The 21386-nt window shown below is 41.0% G+C and overlaps 1 long non-coding RNA gene and 2 other non-coding genes across 9 annotated transcripts; all 3 read left to right on the top strand.

The window, feature by feature from the left end:
• Window positions 1-2577: 2577 nt before the first annotated feature.
• LOC122564078 (uncharacterized) lies at window positions 2578-10596 on the top strand. Of its 7 annotated transcripts, XR_006315812.2 has the most exons (9): window positions 2578-2607; window positions 5598-5706; window positions 6016-6108; window positions 6806-6873; window positions 7475-7541; window positions 7981-8028; window positions 8290-8330; window positions 9756-9836; window positions 10345-10596. It is a non-coding gene; the product is annotated as an uncharacterized LOC122564078 (long non-coding RNA). The 7 variants fall into 7 exon arrangements; XR_015752356.1 differs by having other exon boundaries at window positions 7981-8330; XR_015752357.1 differs by having other exon boundaries at window positions 7769-8330.
• Window positions 7259-7391, top strand: LOC122564256 (small nucleolar RNA SNORA18). The gene has a single exon (XR_006315851.1). It is a non-coding gene; the product is annotated as a small nucleolar RNA SNORA18 (small nucleolar RNA).
• LOC122564252 (small nucleolar RNA SNORA8) lies at window positions 8084-8218 on the top strand. Its single transcript, XR_006315848.1, has one exon. It is a non-coding gene; the product is annotated as a small nucleolar RNA SNORA8 (small nucleolar RNA).
• Window positions 10597-21386: the final 10790 nt, after the last annotated feature.

Genomic DNA, 21386 nt, shown 5'->3' with positions numbered 1-21386 from the left:
TCTCTCACAGCAGGTGACTGAGGTATCAGTGGGAGGAACACTTCGGGGCCAGTGACCATAATTTTATTATTTTTTAAATGGCAATGGAAAAGGATAGACTGGATCTAAAAGTTAAAATTCTAAATTCAAGGAAGGCCAAGTTTGACAGTATTAGGCAAAAACTTTCAAACGTTGATTGGCTGCAGAAGTTTGCATGTAAAGGGATGGCTGGAAAACGGGAAGCCTTCAAAAATGAGATAACGAGAGTCCAGAGACAGTATGTTCCTGTTAGGGTGAAGTGCAAGACTGGTAGGTATAGGGAATGCTGGATGACTAGAGAAATTGAGGTTTTAGTCAAAAATAAGAGAAGTCTATGTCAGGTACAGGCAGCAGTGATTGTGTGAATCCTTAGAAGAATAAAAAGGAAATAGGTGTATACTTAAGCAGGAAATCAAGAGGGAAAAAAGGGAATATGAGATAGCTTTGGAAAATAGGGTTGAAGAGAATCCAAAGGGACTCTACAAATACATTAAGTACAAAAGGGTAACTAGGGAGAGAATAGGGCCCCTTAAAGATCATCAAGGCCGCTTACGTGTGGAACTGCAGGAGATGGGGGAGATACTAAACGGGTATTTTACATCAGTGTTTACTGTGGAGAAAGATATGGAAGATAGAGAATGTGAAGAAATAGATAGAGACACCTTGACAAATGTCCATATTACAGAGGAGGTAGTACTGGACAAATGTCCATATTACAGAGGAGGTGGTTCTGGACATCTTGAAATGCATAAAGGTGGAAATTCCATGGACCTGATCAGGTCTACCCTAGAACTCTGTTGGAAGCTAGGAAGGTGATTGCTGGCCTCTTGCTGAGATATATGTATCATTGATAGCCACAGATAAGGAACCGGAAGACTAGAGGTTGGCTAACTGGAGGTTCCACTGTTTAAGAATGGTAGTAAGGAAAGTCCAAAGGTCTTGGTGAGGTGCTCATCCTCATTGATAATGTGTTGCAACACATTATCAATGAGGATTAGCACTTCACCAAGACCTTCCCCACACCTCCACTACTTGCCTTTAAACAACCGCCAAACCTCAAACAGATCATTGTTCGTAGCAAGCTGCCCGGCTCTCAGGACAACTCCATACAACACTGTCACAGTAGGCGCTGCAAGACGTGTCAGAGTGTGGACATGGATACCACCATTACACGTGGGGACACCTCCCACCTTGTACATGGCAGGTACTCATGTGACTCATCCAACATTGTCTATCTTATATGTTGCAGGTAAGGATGCCCTGAGGCATGGTACATTGGGGAAACCGAGCAAAGGCTACAACAATGGATGAATGGGCACTGCACAACAATCAACAGACAGGAGTGTTCCCTCCCAGTTAGGGAACACTTCAGTGGTCCAGGACATTCGACCTCGGACCTTCAGGTGACCATCCTCCAAGGCGGACTTCGGGACAGGCAGCAGCAAAAAGTAGCCGAGCAGGGGCTGATAGCTAAGTTTGGTACCCATAGGGAGGGCTTCAACCGGGACCTTGGGTTCATGTCACCTTACAGGTGACCACCATTGCACTATACACACACACACACAGGCACTCCTATACACACATACATACGGACACACATTTACAGACGCGCACACAGACACCCACACCACCCTTACAGTCACACAACTCCCACACTCACACATGCACCCCCTCACAGACATAAGACACTCTGCACTCACTACACACACACATACACTTTCTCACACAACCCCCAAACCAGACACACACACAGACAGACAGACAGACAATGACCCACATGCACACATATATTTTGTGGGGTGAATTTGCACATGCAGAGTTACATTGTACTTTGCTCAAAAACTGCATGAATTCATGTAAAACTCCATTATTTCACTTTTTAGATTAGAATCAATCTAAACATCATGGCATAGACAGAGAACACAGAGGACTAACACCTTCAACATATTGTCTAGCTATCACCGTTGTTAACAGCTAACCTGAGAATGCAACTTTTTTAAAAAAGGTTTTGTAATTTACACATGAAAGAAGTGAAACTATCACGGTATTCTAACAGATGAAAGGCTTAACAGACAATCAATTTTTCAATGTATAATTTCAGTTATATCACACTGCAAATTTTTGCTATAAATTCTGTGTTACGATCGAGCCCTCCACAATCACCAGATGAAGGAGCGACGCTCCGAAAGTTAGTGTGCTTCCAATTAAACCTGTTGGACTATAACTTGGTGTTGTGTGATTTTTAACTTTGTACACCCGAGTCCAACATCTCCAAATCAGGACAATTCTGGGCTGCCTGAGGAGCTGACCGAGCTCAGTTACAACTGCGGCTGCGCAGGGGCGGGGAACGGTGAGCGCGCGAACCGCGATCATTTCAGAAACAGAAACAAAAAAATTAATATCCACACAGAGAGAAAGCTCGGGGGCTTAGAGCAGGCTCCGAGTCACTTCAATTTTTAAAAAAATTAAAGGTGTAATACCGGAGCGGGGGAGGGGCGGGTCAGGGTTTGGCGCGGGGCTATAAAAGGAGCGGGGCGTCGCTTCACGCGCTCTCTCTGTGCGATGGTGGCGGCGTTGCAGGAGCGCGAGGTGGGTAACGGTTGTGGGGGCAGCGCAACCGCCAAACTGCTGCCGTTTAAATTATGGAGAGGGCCCCGTTCTCGAGCATCCCTCTCGCCCCTTTCCGTCACCTCACAAATTAATGTAAATACTTTACTGCGTGAGTGCAAAATTCCTTTTTGATTCCTCGACGGTAGGGAGGTCAAATTCTTAACGTGTCGCTTCTATCTCCCTGCAAGGGCCTTAGGACGTTCTGTATTTTGACTTTTTTTCAGGGAGGGGTGGTAGTGTCCCCTTTCTTTGGATATGGAGGGCTTTATTGGTGTCCCACCGGCTTCAGAGGTGGGTTATTACTGCAATAGTTTTAATGCACACTCATTGTACGGTTCCCGTGGTAGTGCCCCCACCTCTGGGCCAGGTGACCTGGCTTTCAGTCCCAGCCACCGAATGGTGCGTGCGTGGGTGGGTGATATCACGGATGGGGGCGTTTAGACAGCGGTACGGAGCTGTGCCCAGTGTGGGGTTGGGTGATGAGTGGTGCCCGGCCGCTGGGCGAGTGTCGGGGCGGGGGTACCCGGGCCTGGCCGCCTTACCCGACACCAGGCCTCTGGGCCTGCGCTCGCTGCCGTAACCTCTGCCGGGTTTCTCTGGCTCGGCCTCGGGGTGGAGGGGAGCGCGGCTGTCCTTTTCCCTCCACCTCCCTCTCGAACCCGGCAACACCAAGACAGGCCCTGCTTCCATCTCTGCACAACGACCATTGCATTGATGTCAATGAGGCCTGTGACAACTTCCTGAGCCCCCACTGCGCCTTGACGTGATCCTGATATGCCTGTGAATTTCTTAGCATATCCCCATCTTCCTCCTAAGCCCCCCCCCAAAAAAAGCTACAGCATTGCTGTACCTCTCCTTGAGAAGTTAAATACTCCTCTAAGGGTTGAAACGTGGATAGGTGTGTTTTTTGCAGTTCTCATGCCATGTGGGAATTTTAGGCCACATGTCTAGGAAGCTTTGAACTCTGAAGCTTGGGTGCTCTGTCCAGCATCAGGTTATAATTTTCAGAATGTGGCCACCCTGTGAGCACTGAAGTTCAAGGATGTTGGCTGGATGTGCATTCAGAAGTGACTGGTCATTGAGGTGTCTGTTTTTAGGGGTAGATGAGGAAGCCTGTAATTTATTCTAAATCTTGCATGTTGTGCTTAAGGTTTGCAGGTGAAAGACAATGCCCTGCAGAATGATCTACATGCTGCAGCCAGTGAGTCTGTTACGGTATGACAAAAACAGGCAGCTAGTCAGTTTTAACTAAGCTTAGGATTTTTGGGAGCTAAGGTGGAAGCTTTGAAGTAAAGGGCCAATAAGGTGATGTAAACTATTTCCATCTGCCAAAGTGTGGAAGATGGGAGAACTGAGGATTTTTAGTATGGTTTAAAGGACTTCCTAGTCCTGGTAAAGTCGTAAGCATATGCAGTAAGGAGGGGCAGGTGTTCTTAATACAAACAAGCTGCTAGGAATACCAACTCTGGTTTAGTGCATTTATGTAAATAGTGAGAAGGTTTTAAAGCTGCAAATATGGATAGTCTTGTGGACATTTGTACTCGTACCAATAACAGAAATGGGTCTTAAATGTAAACTAAATGGTGTTGGGTCGAAGGTAAAGAAGGATGTGAATTGAATTCCTCATGTACTGAGGCACAGTGAAAAGCTTTGCCTTGTGAGCAATACAGGCATAGATAGTGTTGAAAGATTAGAATGCCCCTGGAGTTACGGCAAGATCTGTTTCAAGTTTTGAAATGATTTAAGGGGTATGTTGTATGGATTTTTTCAGGGAAAAGGAACAGGTGTGTTAACTTCTGTTGTGGAACCCAGAGTAAGGAAAATCGGGTTGCAAGTCTTGAAATTGCTCATTTTAGTATGAGACCACTGGGGAATCTGGCCTTTTTAATGTTTTGGAATTGCATCATGTATGTGCTATAATGAGGAGAAAGTGAGGTCTGCAGATACTGGAGATCAGAACTGAAAATGTGTTGCTGGAAAAGGGCTTATGCCCGAAACGTTGTTTCTCCTCTTCCCTGGATGCTGCCTGACCTGCTGTGCTTTTCCAGCAACACATTTTCAGCTATGCACTATAATGAACCGTTTTGTGTAAACTTATTACACTATGCAAATATTTCTCAGATCTGAAACTGGCAAACTTGCAACTGTGAAATCTTGCATGGTCAATTTGAAGTTTCTCCCTATAACAATGATCAATTAGCTTAGTGTTTGATTTTTACCTCCCTCTAAAGGGTTGCATTTGCTATTTCCCAGTCTGGTGGAATCTCGCCAAAATAAAGGATATTTTGGAAGATTAACACCAGTGCATCAAGTAGTTTTAGACCTTGACAGACATTAAGTCCATCTGAACCTGCAAATGTACTAATAAGGTTTCATAAGTGTACTTAGTATCAATTTTCTCTTCATCTCATCCCACTTGCAGTTTTTACTGGAATATTTTTGTATCTGAGGACAAAGGATGACATGCCAGCTTGTTCAATAAAGCAAAAAGATGTTGGTAATCTGAAACAAAATCAAAACTGGATAAAGTATAGCAGAAGAGTTAATGGACTGAACAAATTCTGCTTTCAACAGAATACCAAATTGCTGAGTTTCTCCAGCAATTTTTGTGCCAATTCACTTCAACTAGCTCAGCTTTCATGCCCCCACAGGTGCTTTTTCATCTGTAAAATACCAGCTTAAGATGCCATCTTTTCACTTAAAAATTTAATAACTCTTGTCCAGGTGTGCCTATACTGATGGTAAGGATGTCAATAATTAATCATGTCTGCTGCTCTGAGGATAAGGTCATGGATGAGATTATGCAGTTGAGAAAATATTGTGAAGTTGATGAGAATGTGCCTACTGCACTGATGTCAGTAGGAGCCTATAGTGGTGGCAATGAAGTCCCAGTGAGTTGGTGGTTTTGTGAAAAATGTGCTCAGTCATAACTAGATTTCTTTAAACTAATGCATTGTACCTTGTTTCAGGTTGCTGTATTTGAAATTCTGTGAAACTGAAGTAGTTGGATTGAACTGCCTCAACTTGATTGCTGCAGTTTCTATTAAGAAACTAAACTGTGAAGATGAAGACAAGTAGGTGAGAACCCTTTTGGATTTTATGGTTAGCACTCTTGATCAAGGTTCTGTCATGCTTTAAGTAGGCATAAACCTGGAATTGAGTGCTGAAAGTAACTCTTCTTTGCAACCCATACCTGGTTACAATCCTCCAGCTGTGGTACAATGATGAAGGGACAATTCTTTGACACCACTGCATTAGAGTGCTTTAAAATTTTGTAAAATAGGTGTTCTCGTTGTGATAGCTATCTCATTAGAAGGTTTTGATCTTGTTTGTGGATGGTATAACTATACAAGTGCTGTATAAAATTCTTTTTATTTGAAAAACAAGGTGGAAATTAAGCAAGTGTGGTGTTGCAACTTGAAAGACATGGGCATTTCTATGCTGTAAACTTGAAGAGGATGGCCTTTTTCCACCTGAAAGGTACGAGTGCAAAATGGTGATGATTTTTAAGATTGTCATGGCAGGTGTCAATTGCTTTAATCTATCAGGCACTGCAGGCTGGCTTGCAATTGTTAAATTATAACATTTGTCCTTTTATAAAGTGAGTTTTTATTTTATTGATGTCCAGTTTCAATTGTTTGCATGTAAAAAAAATTTATAGAACAGCTAGGGCTTCAGTGCAGTAACAAATGTGCACAAATGTAGTACTTTGTAACAAAGTTACTCACCTTGGAAAGGAACTAATGTAACTTGAACTTTCACAATTTAGCCACTGCTGGTTTCTTCCACTTCTATGGGTTACATAGCTTCTATCAAATCCATCCGTAGAAAAAAGTCCAAAATACATAGGCAAAGCCTGTTACAGCTAAGAACTAATTGTTTTTTTTGACCAAAGATTGCTGGTTTTCTTGAACCATCTGTTCTGCAGTTGTGATGAATGCCAAAATGTTCAACTGCTCTGATTGACAGTGAATGACATGGCCTTCTGAACATGTTAAAGCCTCTTCTCAATGCTATATCGGGTAGTTCAGTGCAGAATTAGTACATATCTTGGCTATCAAACTCCTAGTGAGGCAGCTTCATTTGGAAACTGGAATTTAGTCTGTTAGCATGCTGAATTTGAAAGTTTGCATAACTTACAGAATGCATTTAAGTTGAATATCCAATTGTATTACAGTAAGGTGGAGTAACATTGCTGAAAGGTATCCCTCTTAATAGGGATATGAAGAATAGACAATGATCCAGGTGAGCAAAGGAACTTGGGTTTGAGTGTTAAGGAATGTGGCTTTTGAATGTGTGGATGACAATGGTTGCAGGTCTTGGATAATGGTGATGAGTTTTCAGTGGCAGCATTTGTATACAAGATTAAACTTTTTATAAAGTCAGCAATGTGTGAAAGTGCCTCTTGCACAACAATAAATTGCTATTTTACTTTTGAGTTGCTATTACATGGTGTGTAAGTTAATGACAGGTCATAAAGGAAAGTGCATTGCAGTTAAATTAATTGCTCCAGGGTTTGGGGTACACTGCCAGACAAAACTATGTAGGGCTGGTCTGAAACTGCCCTATGCTCTGGCTTCTGAAATCTGCTGATAAACATTTTAGTTGAATGTGATGCTGTAGCACTTGGCATGAGGTCTATCCCAACTGAAACTTAACCATAGATTCATGTTGTTGGAAATGCCTCAAAGAGTAAACTTTGTAGTTCTCGCTTTACTTGTTGGATTATGCTATTAACCAGCAAGATTAAACTACAAACAGTTGCTTAGTCTTCCATGGGTATTTCCTGAAGGCTGGTGAATCTGGTGTGCATGCCTGTTGAGTTTTTGGACAATTTGTATTTTAGGTCTTATTGCAAAGTTCTGAGGGATATCCAGTCCATGTGAGATGATCTCTGGAAACTTTATTACCAGGTAAGGAAGGTGAAGCATTGATCAATGGTAGGCTTGTTTGCTGTTCTCTGGTGAGAAGCTCTTCCTTTTTAGAAAGTATTGGCTCACTTCCATGAGCAGGTTGCTACTACAAGAGCTCTTGCCTAGATAAGGAAAGCTGCACAATTAATTTGAATGTAGGCCTGATTGTAGCATTACAAATACAGCACAGAAAAAATATTAAACCCAATGTGTCTTTCCTTTAAAAGATTCAGACTATTTTCTGGCTCCCTGCTGATGAGGCTTGTTTGCAGGATTATTGTTAACTACCAGTTCTGTAGTGATGAGTCTTCTGTTCAACTGCTGTGTGAAAAACAATGAACAAAATGATTTGTTCTGAACAGACTGCTTTTATCAGCTTCTACTTCATTAGATTCAAATTTTGAAATAAATTTTGGATCTCATGGCCTTTTTTCTAAAGCTATCAAGACTGCTCAGAAGTAAATCACCTGGCACTTCTTATCTTCAGGTATGTTAAGTTTTTATGGTTAAAACTTCTGTATATGCATCAATCAGATTTAAAATGCACTGATGTATCTGCACCCAGCAGTAGTTCCTGCTGGATGTTCATAAAACAGTGCTATACTAATTCAGCATTTTGCATCGTTGGTTGGCAGGCTCCTCATGTTTGTTAACTTGGTTTTTCAGCTGGTACATTCAATGCTATACATTGAACTGAATTTAACTTGGCTGTGTTTCTAGTAAAACCATTGATATTTTTAATCAATAGGTCTCAGCTGAAGATTGCAGTGATTACTACACAATTAACAGGTACAGCAGTTTTAGAAAATAGCCTTTTACAATGCAAAAATTAAGTAGCTAGTCAGTCTGTTGCAGTTTTCCAAAAGTTTAGTTTGACATTAGAGTTCTATGCTGAAACTAAATATACAACTACTTAGCTGAATAGCTACTTGATGGTTGACATAATTGGTCACTTACCAAGGCTGCCAGAATGATTGTTTCTGGTCTGCTGTGGAAATGACCATAAAGCAAGAAACCATCCCAGCATGTTACTGTTAGTAACAGGTGGGAACATTTCCTGCTGTAAAACAGAACTGCTTTATAGTGTTAATGTTTTCTTTAACTGCTGGATGAAGGTGGTGGAGAAAGTGATGTTGAGAAGAGGGAGTGGATAGATTGGAAAGATGGACATTCTGGCTTTTGAGGGAGTGCAGCATAGGTTCACGAGGTCAATTCCTGGAATGGCAGGACTACCTTACGCTGATAGACTGGAGCGACTGGGCTTGTATACCCTTGAGTATCGAAGATTGAGAGGGGATCTGATTGAGACATGGATTATTAAAGGATTGGACACTGGAGGCAGGAAACATGTTTCTGCTGATGGGTGAGTGCTGAACCAGAGGATACAACTTAAAAATACAGGGTAGGCCATTTAGGACAGATGAGAAACTTCTTCTGAGTGGTGGCTGTGTGGAATGCTCTGCCCCAGAGGGCAGTGGAGGCCCAGTCTCTGGATTCATTTAAGAGTTGGATAGAGCTCTCCAGGTTAGTGGAATCAAGGGTTATGGAGATGAGGCAGGAACAGGATACTGATTTAAGGATCAGCCATGATCATATTAAATGGTGGTGCAGGCTCAAAGGGCAGAATGGCCTACTCCTGCACCATTGTCTATTGACTTGTCAAGAGGTTGATGGGACTGGGAGAAGGGAAAATTAGGAAACTGATGAAATCAACATTAATCCTGTGGTTGCAGGGTGTCAGATCAGGCATTCAGGTGGTTGGGGTTTGATAGAGGCCTAGGACCTGCATGTCCTTGGTGGAGTGGAAGGGGAATTGAAACTGAATAATATAACTATAAATTGCACACTGGTCAAAGTGGCACTGTCCAATCTGCTCTGCTCAGTTCTACTTCTAGAGCATAGGACTTCATTCACCTTATCCAGTTTGTTTAGTCCTTGATGTGTCTGCAACAGTAGCTGAACTCAGTCAGTGCCCCAGAAGCATCTCTCATCCAAATAATACACTTGTGAAGAGCTCGCTTCATAAATCTTGATATAACTTCCCTAGTGATTCCTTTTTACATGTCTTAAGCTCATTACATGGCTTGGTCAAACTAGGAAAACTGAAGGAAAGCCTTAGAATTGACTATCTGAAGCTTCATGACCTCTTAAACAATGTCATTAATTGCAGGAAGTACAGAATTGACAGCATTATTTACTGATCTCTTTCTATAGGTTGGAGGGCACCATTACAAAGGGAAAAGCTCCTGAAAATTTAGTTTGACTTGGTCTCACATTGGCAGTTTTCCTTTTCAGGCAAGTTTTTTTTTTTCTTAAATACTTTGATTCTGTCTCTGCTCTGACACTTTCAGATTGCTATCTGCAAGCACAAATATCTTGGTGAACTTCTGTAGTACTTGCTATAGGTTCAAGTCTGGTCACTTCAAAGAGGGTTTTGGTGCAAATCCAGGAACTCTTAACGCTATGACCAAAGAGCATATCCTGTGAAAGTTGCCACAAATATGTATTTAGTGGTATATGCACATGGGATACATACGCTTTTAAAGCAAAGTCAGAATTTGAATGCAGCCCTTGGCATTATTAATGGTGAATTGCTTATCAGCTTTAATCTTGTCACTGCATTAACACTGAATTTTGGTTACTGACTGTTCAAGCCTTAGTGTAAAATTGGATGACATCCTACTTCATTTGATTCTTGCACTTTGGGTTGGTATACCCTGCTCTGTATGGTTGCTTTTTACTGTGCAAAAGGAACTTTATAAAATCTGCATAGAAATTAATTTTACTCTATTTAATGTTTTAGGAGATGTCAAACAAAATGGAAACCTGACTGAAGAGACCAACTTAATGGTTATTGTTGCAGTGCTAAGTTACAACTCATTTCATCTCATTTTGCATGTTTATACTTTTGACCATATGCAAATTTGAATCTGGCTTTGGATCCTTAGATTAAGGATCATTAAAGGAGGAAACTAATTTGTACCATTTTGTAAGAAGTTCATTTAGTTCAAACTTTGTAGCTTGTATATTTCATAATAAAGGAATTGATCTCCAACTTTTTGGTTTGACTTGTATATTGCCTGTAATGTGGTAATGTCTCATGGTGAACATTTCTCAACTGAATCAACATTAGCAAAGATTGTGAGAATTAGTCTATTTCAGAATCTGAATTTTAGGAGTGGAATTTATATTGAAGGAAAAACGTTGAGTGGAACACCAGGGAAGAACTTCCTAATGTTCTACCCAGGAGACCAAACCCCTAAACATTAAGATAGCCTAACTACTTTTAAAGGTAAGTGCCAGGTGGTGTTCTGGATGCAAGTAAATTACTTGTCTTGAATCAGAACACTTCTTATACTTTTCAAAAAAGTTGGAATAACTTAACAGTAATTAAACTCACCACTAATTATTGTGAAATCATAACATCCCATTAACACACTTGGTAAAGGCAAATTCAGTAAAGTGTTTCATGCAATTCTCCAGTCCAGGATGAAAAACAAAACAATAGCAGGGAAATTAGTTTCTACAATCTTCTCCAATCACATAGTACAGTTTCCAAACCCACTCCTCTCAAGTTTAACCCTGTCCATTCAGGTTACTACTTTTTTCCAACTTATTCGGTGGTCTACTTGGATTCAAATAGACAGGTTTACACCCTTTTTAAAAAAAGGTATGTTTTTATAACCACAGCTTGATCTGAAATGTGTATACTGGTCTGAAGACCTGTATCAGTCCACATTGATACACACCAGGAGTTCATCTTTTGTTTCAGAGTGGATTCACCAAGTCAATCTGCAAATGGTTACATGTGGTGTTTAATTTCTTTTTAATGTAGCTTACATAGTAGTCTTACCCATCCTGTAAGGAAATTTTCTATCTTGTGTAAAATGCTTGAGTTGGTCACAAAAGGTTCCTGCACCTGGCCAATATAGCTTCTATACCTAATGCATTTTGAATGCACCTTCTGATAAAACTAGGCATCAAATAGAATTAAATTAATGTGATTGTGAAATACTAGTACCAATGGATTCTGCTGCTTTAATTTAAAATTATTCACAAATTATGGTTTCATGGACTTGGGATGTTTGCAGCCAAGGACAAATGGTATCTCATTTATAAAATGCTGGAGAAACAGGTAATTTTGAGTCCTGTGAATGGGCACTTGATATACCAGGCAAAGTCACTAGGGGGCAGCAATAAATTATCCACTACAACAAAAGCTTTTAAAATATCTTGACGGAGTATATGCCCTAACAAATCTTGGAAGTTAACATTCAGTGAAGATTTTGCATTAACCTTCAGCTAAAATTTGACCCGTAACTTGCAAACTGTTTTGGACTTTTCATACTATGGCTATAAAAGGGTGCATTTGTCCTTTTTTTTTTGAAGAGGTACAAAGCTTTTTGAATCCAATAAAGGAAACAGCTTGTAAGCCTTTAGGCTTTGTTTTTAAAAACTGTTGATAAAAAGTCAAAACAATGGCCCTTTTAAAAGGGAGAGGAGTAAAGAGACAAATGCAGCACATGGTCAGGTCAGTGCAGGAGAGAAAGAAACCTGCACTGCTAACTGACACAGCAGTGAACCTGCAGAGTTATTGCCTATGCTGATGAACTCATGTATCACCAGACATCTGAGTGCATCTAGGAAAATTCAGAACTGATCTTGGAAGAACTGTTTGGGAGAGGTCACAGCACAAACAAGTGAATAGTTTGAAGTGTAGCCTTGCATGAAGTCTGCAGTAGTGAGTAGAGTGGGTTCTTGATGTTTTAAGATGTCTCTTGATTAAACTTAAAAGCATAAGCCATAAGTATTAGGTTAACCTGAAGCAGTATTTCATAGAGGGATAAGACAGCTATTTTCTGGGTCTTCAGAAAATAGCTTGACTCTTGAAGTGATATGCCCTTGTCAGATATGTGTTTAGGGAGCATTTGCAGACATAATCCTCAATAACAATAAATGCCATCGATTGCAAATTCTACAAATCAAATGGATTGGTTGGAGCAACAGGTGATGAGAAATTTACAAGAGCAAGGGGCTATGTTGGAAAAGGTAGGAAGTGATGGATTCCTGGGAAGGTAGCACAAACAACCAAGTTTCAGGTATAGAGACTGGCTGTAATGCAATGAGGGGTATGTCAGGTTCCAAGAGATCAATTGTGTTAAGGGACTGTAGTCTGAGGCACAGGCATTTCTGTGGCCAGCAGCAAAAAAATCAATGGCGTTGCTTCCCTGATGCCAGTATCAAGGATGTCTGTGGGTGCAGAATGTTCTCAACAGGCCCAGCATAAGGTCATTGTACACATTGGAACCAGTGACATAGGAAAGGAAAAGGATGAGATTCTGAAGGGAGAATATAGAATTAGGCAGGAATTTAAAGACTAGGTCCTCGAGTAGTAATATCTGGGTTACTCCTGGTGAGGGTAGGAATAAGAGGATAGAGCAGCTGAATGTATGTCTGAGGAGCTGGTGTAAGGGAGAAGGATTCACATTTTTGGATCATTGGAACTTTTAGGATAGAAGTGACGTGTACACGAAGGATAGGTTGCACCGGAATTGGAAGGGGACTAATATACTGGCAGGGAGATTTGCTAGTGCTGCTTGGGAGGATTTAAACTAGTAAGGTGGGGGTTGGGACCCAGGGAGAGTGTGAGGAAAGAGATCAATCTGAGACTGGTACAGTTGAGAAAAAGTGTCAGGGACAAAGCAGAGAACAAGGTAGGACTGATAAACTGCATTTATTTCAAAGCAAGAGGCCTAGCAGGAAAGGCAGATAAACTCAGGGCATGGTTAGGAACATGGGACTGGGATATCATAGTAACTACAGAAGTGTGGCTCAGGGATGGACAGGACTGGCAGTTTAATATTCCCAGATAGAAGTCTCACAGGAAGGGGGGGGAGGGTGAGGTGCTTCTGATAAGGGATAACATTACAGCTGTGCTAAGGGAGGATATTCCCGGAAATGCATCCAGGGAAGTTATTTAGGTGCAGCTGACAAATAAGAAAGGGGTGATCACATTATTGGGATTGTATTATAGATCCCTTAATAGTGGGAAATTGAAAAGCAAATTCGCAAGGAGATCTCAGTTCTCTAAGAATAATAGGGTGGTTATGGTAGATGATTTTCCAAATGTAGATTGGGACTGCCATAGTGTCAAGGGTTTAGATGGAAAGGAATTGTGTGTACAAGAAAACTTCCTGATTTAGTATGTGGGTGTAGCTACTAGAGAAGGTGCAAAACTTGACCTACTCTTAGGAAATAAGGCAGGACAGGTAACTGAGGTGTCAATGGGGGAGCACTTTGGGGCCAGTGACCATAATTCTATTTGTTTTAAAATAGCCATGGAAAGGGATAGACCACATCTAAATGTTGAAGTTCTAAATTGGAGAAAGAGTAATTTTGACTGTACTAGGCAAGAACTTTCAAAGCTGAAAATGTGTTGCTGGAAAAACGCAGCAGGTCAGGCAGCATCCAGGGAACAGGAGAATTGACGTTTCGGGCATAAGTCCTTCTTCAGGAATCTTCAAGAAGGGCTTATGCCCAAAACGTCGATTCTCCTGTTGTTTCCTGAAGAAGGGCTTATGCCCGAAACGTCGATTCTCCTGTTCCCTGGATGCTGCCTGACCTGCGCTTTTCCAGCAACACATTTTCAGCTCTGATCTCCAGCATCTGCAGACCTCACTTTCTCCTCAAAGACCTTTCAAAGGCTGACTGGAGGCAGATGTTCACAGGTAAAGGGATGGCTGGAAAATGGGAAGCCTTCAGAAATGAGATAATGAGAGTCCAGAGACAGTATATTCCTGTTAGGATGAAAGGAAAGGCTGGTAAGTGTGGGCAATGCTGGATAACTAAAGAAACTGAGGGTTTGGTTAAGAAAAGGAAGGAAGCATCATGTCCAGTATAGACAGGATACAAAGTTAAAAAATCACACAACACCAGGTTATAGTCCAACAGGTTTAATTGGAAGCACACTAGCAACTAGGGAGAGAATCGGGCCTTTCAAAGATCAGCAAGGCAGCCCTTTTGTGGAGCTGCAGGAGATGGGGGAGATACGAAACAAGTATTTTGCATCAGTGTTTACCGTGGAAAAGGACATGGAACATATAGAATGTAGGGAAATAGATGGTAATATCTTGAAAAATGTCTATATTACAAAGGGGGAAGTGCTGTATGTCTTGAAAGGCATAAAGCTGGATAAATCCCCAAGACCTGATCAGGTATTGCCTAGAGCTTTGCAGAAAGCTAGGAAAGTGATTGCTGGGCCCCTTGCTGAGGTATTTGTATCATTGATAGTCACAGGTGAGATGCCAGAAAACTAGAGGTTGGCTAACATGGTGCCACTAAGAAAGGTAAGGACAAGTCGGGGAACTAGACCATTGAGCCTGACGTCGGAGGGCAGGTTGTTGGAGGGAATCCTGAGGGACAGGATGTACATGTATTTGAAAAGTCAAGGACTGCTTCTATGAGAGGGAGATAACTGGCAGTGATTTAATGAGAGGGTTTTCATGCCTCCGTCAAAGAGCATAGTTGAGAAGGTGAATCCTTTATGGTAACCTCAGCAAATTCAGGAACTGAATCCATGCTGATGGCATCACTCTTCACAAGCCAGCCAACCTGAGTTAACCTGTGTGAATACCTCACCTAAAAAAATGGCACCTTCACCAATTTTTATATGAACCTTGAATTGTTCTAATTTATGACTAACACCATTGTTGATATCCATGGGAGTGTCCTTTGTCATAATTTTTAGTTTTCAACTGAAGTGTTATTTTTTAAAATTTTATGCTTAAGTCCATCATAGCAGCTGAACCCACATTCTTGATAGTTGTGGATGAGCCGATATGCTAGAGAGAAGTGTACTTCTCTGTTCCTAACCGTAATAGTTAGTCAGAGAAACCCATATCTCACTGGTGACATTGTATTCTATTTGGAATAGTATCCATGTTAAAGCAAAACTCAACTGAGAGTGGGATCTGTTCATCTTTGTGTGGGCTGGGAACCCTAATATTTCTTGGATCTTTCTGCATTGATATTTCTTTACTTTAAAACACTACCAAATTGACATTACTTATTGGTGTTGGCAATAATATTGCTGACAAAGAAAATGGTCATAAAAAGTTATCTGCCGGCAGCAAAATAAGAGGAAAATGGTGCTGACATCTGAATTTCCAGCATCTTTGGATTTGCTTTTAACATGACAGATGCTGTTCAGAACAATTGGGCATTCAAGTATTTTCTTGACATTAACTGGCACACTCATGATAAGCCAGCACACACAAACACACTGGAACTCCATATTTGGATTATCACCAATATAATTTGCAGTTTTAAAAAACTTGAAAAATCCATATGAGGCATTTAGAATCATAGTGGCCTTTCTGAGAAACTCAGCTAATATTTGTGGCATACCAGACTGACCAAGTGGATAGTAGTTAGCTCTGCTGCCTCACAGCGCCAGAGATCTGGGTTCAATTCCCACCTCAGGCAACTGTCTGTGTGGAGTTTGCACATTCTCCCCGTGTCTGCGTGGGTTTCCTCCCACAGTCCAAAAATGTGCAGGTCAGGTGAATTGGCCATGCTAAATTGCCCGTAGTGTTAGATGTAGGGGAATGGGTGAGTTGCTCTTTGGAGGGTCGGTGTGGACTCGTTGGGCCGAAGGGCCTGTTTCCACACTGTAAGTAATCTAATCTAATCATGTGAAGCAGGTAACAAAAACAAACAAGCTTTATTACTGACCAAACAACAGAGGTCCCTGGTTTGGATCTCTCACAAAGATAGTGGACAGTGCTTAAATTAATCTTAAATTATGGCACAAGGACAACGGAGCCATATGCTCCATAAATGGAAGCTGAGAGACCATCTGAAATGTGATTGTAGCTATGTGTCCCTGACCATGAAACTCATTAGCCTGGCCACTAGATGTGTGTGGGAGGCAGCTAATTTCTGCATTCTGTATCTCAGGAAGCCAGTAAATAGGTAGCCAATACTTTATCTTCTAAACTAATCTCACTTATGACAGACAATGGAAATACATTTATGTGTTCTCCACTCAATGTTTAGGAAATACCATGCAGAATGCTCAAACATAGCCCTATCTTATGTGTCCTGACAAGTACATTTGTTACACAAATTGGGTAGCAGTCTGGATTCAGAACGGAACTAGAGGCTAAAGATGTCAGCAAGTTATTCAATAAGAAGAGACACACATGAGTCCTGTGTGCTCACAGGTACACATTCAAGCAGGAGTCAGTAATCAGAAATGAGAAACATGGCTCATGTTTTTTTCTTCATATTACTATATTAAGCCAAAGAACTCAGAAATTATGTGTGAAACCTTTCTTGATTCTATGTCACTGCTACATCTAAATGTTTGTCCACTGTGTCATAGAATGCTATGAAAATCAAATTCAATTTGTTTTATTGTCACATGTACTCAATGAGGATAGTGAAAAGTTCATTAGTCACTATCTCAGGTACAGTGTACCTAAGTACAATCCTTAAAGAATTGAGAAATGAAGGAAAAAAAGGTTCCATTACAGCTGTACACAATCAGAAAAAACACAAAGAACAATGTTAAGAAGACAAACATGACAGTCTCCCTCCAAAGGCTATCTATCGCAGGCATCTCCACCGACTCCACTTCAGAGGCTGAGTGTCAGAGTCTGAGAGAAGGGAGGTGAGATGAAAAGAAAGAACAGTCAGGAGATCTGGCTGGAGCGTCCTACTCTGTCGCCATCTTAATTTCCCTTAATAACCCTGCAAAATATTCCTTAATATAATTAGCATAATGACAAATGTTATTCATTATCAACATTGCCGCAACTTTTTTCTTTCTAATACTCTACTGTTTATTATACTGCGCGGTATATTCACATCATTGGAATAAGGAAAAGTATACTTGCATTTATATGCTGCCTTTCATAATATCAACATATTTCAATGTATTTTATATCCAAAGAGTACTTTGGAAGCAATATTGGTGGCACACATAAATATGGGAATAGGGGTTCCAACAGCTCTGGCAGACTGATTTCTCCTTCCTTGCAAAATCGAACCTCAGTGGATTTTATGGGTTACAAGCTGACAAGTAAAAACATGTAAAAAGATATATCATTTTTTCTTTTGTTCTGCCTGTTGGCAGTGCTTATGAAGCAATTACAGTGGTTTGTTCTCCTCAATCTCTATTTGTTGAAAAGAAAACATTTAATCACGGAGGTTGGCAATGAGAAGAAGGTGTGTCCCTCAAATGTAGATGGACATTTTTAGAGACTGGAATCTATTCATTCTTTGAAAGGAATAGCCCACACCATTTATGAACTGCCCAGAGATTTACAGCATGCTTACAATAGATGGCACCATCTGGAAACAATTACAACTCAGTGAATTACACCGTCAACCAAAACTATCCTAAGAAAAATCATGACAGAAAAAATGGCGTGACATTTGATCTGAAGTGGTAACTTGAACCAAAAGCAAATACTTATACTCTAGGTGAAACAGACTAAAACAAAAACAAAATTAATGTTGGTCAATACACTGTATAAAGAGCAAACTACTTTATAGTTTCAAACCATTTTGACCCACTTGCAATATTGGTGCTGGAGAAAATTCTAGTTATTCCTTGTGGTAAAATTTCACCAATAAATTTGTTTTTTTTAATCTTTGTATTAAATATGGCAATACTCCATTTCATAAATTTAGAATTATATTTGCTATGGAGACTGACAGCACCATATAAGCTAGAGTTTTAATGTATTTAACAGTTTAAATTAACAGCTTTTGACACTCTGCCTCATAGGCTTTAATGCTTGAAATCCCAGGTGCCTCCTGGAATGCACACAGGAGGATCGTCATCCTGGCCAAATAATTGGTTACCTATTTAGCAGGATTTATGAGTATGTTTTATATAATCAGTGACCAATCTAAATAGTCTGATTTAAAGTATTAAATATTAATATTATTTCTACCTAAGCTCTTCCTTTTATATCTGTTTGTCCTCTCCGTGGCTGGTTAGCAAGGCTAGATCATATGGAACAGAGAGAGAACTAGCCATTTGGATACAGAACTCGCTCAAAGGTAGAAGACAGAGGGTGGCGGCAGAGGGTTGCTTTTCAGGCTGGAGGCCTGTGACCAGCAGTGTGCCAGAAGGATCGGTGCTGGGTCAACTGCCTTTAATCATTTATGTAAATGTTTTGGAGATGAACGTAGGAGTTGGGAGGTCATGTTGCGGCTGCACAGGACTTTTAGGCCACTATTGGAATGCTGCATGCAGTTCTGGTCTCCCTGCTATAGAAAGGATGTTGTGAAATTTAAAAGGGTTCAGAAACGATTTACAAGGAGGTTGCCAGGGTTGGAGGGTTTGAACTGTAGGGAAAGGTTGAATAGACTGGGGTGATAAACTGGGGCGATTTTTCCCTTGAGCGTCAGGGGCTGAGAGATGACTTTATAGAGGTTTATAAAATCATGAGGGGCATGGTTAGGTTATATAAACAAGGTCTTTTCACCAGAGTGAGTGAGTCCAAAACTGGAGGGGATTTAAGGTGAGGGGAAAGATTTAAAAGGGCCCTAAGGGGCAACTTTTTCACACAGAGGGTGGTGCGTGAACGGAATGAGCTGCCAGCGAAGCGGTAGAGGCTGGTACAATTACAACATTTAAAAGGCATCTGGATAGGAATATGTATAGGAAGGGTTTAGAGGGATATGGGCCAAATGCTGGCAAATGGGACTAGATTAGATTAGGATATCTGCTCAGCATGGAGAAGTTGGACTGAGGGTCTGTTTTTGTGTTGTATATCTCTGACTGTATGACTGTATTTCTGTAGGTGTCTGCTAATTCACCCACATGCCATATGTGAATCCAGAGACTGGAGCCTGGATTTTTTTCTGTATTGAACTAAAAACATAACTTGTTTCTCTGTACTTGGATATTAAAACTCCAGTAACTTCTGGACAGCCTGGGAACAACTCTTCTGTGTGTAAAATTTGGTGAGACCATTCTCATACCTTTGTTCTTTATTGGGACATCAATTATAGTTTGCTGGGAGGTTGATATACAATCTTCGACCTTCCCCGTTTTTGTATGGTCATTCCTCTGCTTTAAAAATTAATGTACTCCACCAAATCACTTGTTACTAGGATATGGACCTTCCTGAATCAATTGATTTTGCTCCATGACCTCAATTTGTCTGCTCAGTTGAATTACCTTTGTGAAGTTTAAATCATGTGTTGATGACAAGTGGTCAGACAATTTTTCATCCATGACTCCAATAAGAATTCTGTCCATCCTCGAAAGTTCTCTGAAAGTCTCTGCAGATCATTTGTAAATCCATTAATACTTACTTCTTTTCTTTGGTTACACTTGATAAATTTAACTCCGTCAAGAACAGTATTAGTTTGCAGATTGAAGAAAATATAAAGTGCATTTATTAATCCAGTTGTCACTTCTTCCTCATCAACGTGTCCAGTTAGCATATCATCTGCACACCCATCCAATATGGGTGGCTGACCTTCTCAGTGAAATCTGAAATAGTGTGAGACCTGGTGCATTTGGTGTAATTCAGTCATGTTCCTGCCTATTTGTCACTGCTGTCTTTCATTCTTGCTTCCTCCTGTATGATATTCTTGGTCATCACAAAATAAAACACTAACTTTATTAAGAAACATTTTGCTGTGCCTTCACCTTGGTACAAGGTTTGACAAGAGAGAGCAAGACCATGTGACATTGCTTCATTTCCTTTGATTATGTATATAATCTTAACAATTTGCCCCTTAACCTATTATACTACAATATTAACAGGAAAATGTGAAATAAATTTTTACCAATTGTTTTCTAACAAAGGGGATATCCAGTATCCAGTATATCTGGAGGCCCATATATTCATGCTGCATGTTGAAGGATAAAGAAACACAGACTAAAAGGCAGGAAGAAAGGGTGGACACCTCTACTGGGGGTGGTCTGTTCTGATGAGAATGCCAAGACCAGCATCAGGTTTACAGCTAATTTGATGTTGTATTGTGAATATATTTAAGGTAAAACAGAATGATAACTTGCATCCTTAAAGGTTTATAGGGTTGAAGAGCTATAAACATATTTGTATCTCAATGATATTTTCTTTGGAAGTGATTTCTTTTGTTGTAGTGCCGACACAAAAAATTGTTTTGGGACCCACGCCGCTATTGAAAAAGAGGTGTGGCACGGTGGCACAGTGGTTAGCACTGCTGCCTCACAGCACCAGAGACCCGGGTTCAATTCCCGCCTCAGGCAACTGTCTGTGTGGAGTTTGCGCGTGGGTTTCCTCCGGGTGCTCTGGTTTCCTCCCACAGTCCAAAGATGTGCAGGTCAGGTGAATTGGCCATGCTAAATTGCTCGTAGTGTTAGGTGAAGGAGTAAGTGTAGGGGAATGGGTCTGGATGGGTTGCGCTTCGGCGGGTCGGTGTGGACTTGTTGGGCCGAAGGGCCTGTTTCCACACTGTTAGTAATCTAGGTCTAGCCCTGCCTCCAGTGTGCTAGTGCAGTCTTTAGCCACCTGAGGAAACAGATGTTCAAGGACTACAACATCAGATCTGAAACTAAGATCATGGTTTGCACCCTCCTGTGTGGCTCTAGGACATGGGCTGTCTACAGCAAACACCTTAAGGTGCTGGAGCAGTACCACCTGCGCAAGATCCTTTAAATCCACTGGGAGGAAAGACGTACCAACACCAATGTCCTCGACCAGACCAGCACACCCAGCATCGAGGCACTGACCCCCCTTGATCAGCTACGATGGGCTGGGCTTTTCATCCTCATCATTGACACGAGACTCCACAAGCAAGCACTCTACTCCCAGCTCCGAAACTGCAGGTGAG

The sequence above is a fragment of the Chiloscyllium plagiosum genome, unplaced genomic scaffold (genome assembly GCF_037043375.1).
Source record: "Chiloscyllium plagiosum isolate Xiang-an unplaced genomic scaffold, Cpla_swu_hap1 HiC_scaffold_31, whole genome shotgun sequence".
In the NCBI taxonomy this organism is placed as follows: Eukaryota; Metazoa; Chordata; class Chondrichthyes; order Orectolobiformes; family Hemiscylliidae; genus Chiloscyllium; species Chiloscyllium plagiosum.
The sequence above is the reverse complement of the archived record's forward strand: the minus strand, read 5'-3'. Positions and strand labels throughout refer to the sequence as shown.